Source organism: Arachis hypogaea, chromosome 17 (genome assembly GCF_003086295.3).
Source record: "Arachis hypogaea cultivar Tifrunner chromosome 17, arahy.Tifrunner.gnm2.J5K5, whole genome shotgun sequence".
In the NCBI taxonomy this organism is placed as follows: domain Eukaryota; kingdom Viridiplantae; phylum Streptophyta; class Magnoliopsida; order Fabales; family Fabaceae; genus Arachis; species Arachis hypogaea.
The window spans coordinates 62,118,969-62,121,081 of NC_092052.1; the positions used below are offsets into that span (position 1 = coordinate 62,118,969).

Sequence of the window (2,113 nt, forward strand, 5' to 3'; positions counted from 1 at the left end):
TGTTCTTGGCCAGTCTTCTTGTTTGATCTTCATATTTTCTTGTTTTGTGTCTTTTCTTGTTTTCCATATGCATTCTTGAAACATTAATGTCTAAAGAATAAAAATTTTTAAGTTTGGTGTCTTGCATGTTTTCTTTTCTTGAAAATTTTTCAAAAATAAGTTCTTGGTGTTCATCTTGACATTCAAAGTGTTCTTGGTGTTCATCTTGACATTGATAGTGTTCTTGCATGCATCACATGTTTTGATCCAAAATTTTCATGCATTGAGTATTTTTTATATTTTTCTCTTTCATCATTAAAAATTTAAAAAATCAAAAAAATATCTTTCCCTTATTCTATCATAAAATTTCGAAAATTTGGGTTGACTTTTTCAAAAATTTTTCAAAATTAGTTGTTTCTTATGAGTCAAATCAAATTTTCATTTTAAAAACTCTATCTTTTTCAAATCTTTTTCAAAAAAATCAAATCTTTTTCATTTTTCTTTCATAATTTTCAAAAATTTCAAATTGATTTTCAAAAATCTTTTTCTTATTTCTATTTCATATTTTCGAATTTAATACTAACAATTAATGTGATTGATTCAAAAATATTAAGTTGTTACTTGTCTATTAAGAAAGGTTCAATCTTTAAAAATTTAAATCATATCTTTCAGTTTCTTGTTAGTCAAGTAATCAACTTTGATTTCAAAATCAAATCTTTTTAAATTTCTTTTTCAAATCTTTTCCAAAATAAGTTTCAATCACATCTTTTCAAAATCAATTTCAAAATCCTTTCTAACTTCTTTTCTAACCTCTTATCTTTTCAAAAATTGATTTTCAAATCTTTTTCAAACTAATCCTATATTTTTATTTGATTCTTATCTTTTTCAAAACTACCTAACTAACTCTCTCTTTCTAATTTTCGAAAATCACCTTCACCTTTTTCAAAATTCTTTAAATTAACTAATTGTTTCAAATTTTAATTTTAATTTTATTTCTTCTCCTTATTTTCGAATTTTAACTTTAATTTAAAATAAAAACAAAAATATTTTTATTTTAAATTTTGAATTCTTCCCTCTCATCTCCTTCTAACTATTTATTTATTTATTTACTAACACTTCTCTTCATCTCAAAATTTGAACCCTCTTTTCCTCTTGGTGTTCGAATTTCTCTTCTTCTATTCTTTTCTTCTTCTACTTACAAAAGGAATCTCTATACTGTGACATAGAGGATTCCATATTTTCTTTTTTGTTTTCTTCTTTTTCATATGAGCAGGAACAAGGATAAGAACATTCTTGTTGAGGCTGATCCTGAACCTGAAAGGACTCTGAAGAGAAAGCTAAGGGAAGCTAAAGTACAACTCTCTGGAAAAAATCTGACAGAAATTTTCGAAAAAGAAGGAGACATGGCCGAAAATAATAACAGTGCAAGGAAGATGCTTGGTGACTTTACTGCACCAAATTCCAATTTACATGGAAGAAGCATCTTAATTCCTGCCATCAGAGCAAACAACTTTGAGCTTAAACCTCAATTAGTTTCTCTGATGCAACAGAACTGCAAGCTTCATGGACTTCCATCTGAAGATCCTTTTCAGTTTTTAACTGAATTCTTGCAGATCTGTGATACTGTTAAGACCAATTGGGTTGATCCCGAGGTCTACAGGCTTATGCTTTTCCCATTTGCTGTAAGAGACAGAGCTAGAATATGGTTGAACTCTCAACCTAAGGATAGCCTGAACTCTTGGGATAAGCTGGTCACGGCTTTCTTAGCCAAGTTCTTTCCTCCTCAAAAGCTTAGTAAGCTTAGAGTGGATGTTCAAACCTTCAAACAGAAAGAAGGTGAATCCCTCTATGAAGCTTGGGAGAGATACAAGGAACTGACCAAAAAGTGTCCTTCTGACATGCTTTCAGAATGGACCATCCTGGATATATTCTATGATGGTCTGTCTGAGCTATCAAAGATGTCACTGGACCATTCTGCAGGTGGATCCATTCACCTAAAGAAAACACCTGTAGAAGCTCAAGAACTCATTGACATGGTTGCAAATAACCAGTTCATGTACACTTCTGAAAGGAATCCTGTGAGTAATAGGACGCCTATGAGGAAGGGAGTTCTTGAAATTGATACTCTGAATGC

The 2,113-nt window shown here is 30.5% G+C and overlaps 1 non-coding gene across 1 annotated transcript; it reads right to left on the bottom strand.

Moving 5' to 3' along the window:
• Positions 1-1,775: 1,775 nt before the first annotated feature.
• Positions 1,776-1,883, bottom strand: LOC112767738 (small nucleolar RNA R71). The gene has a single exon (XR_003185179.1). It is a non-coding gene; the product is annotated as a small nucleolar RNA R71 (small nucleolar RNA).
• Positions 1,884-2,113: the final 230 nt, after the last annotated feature.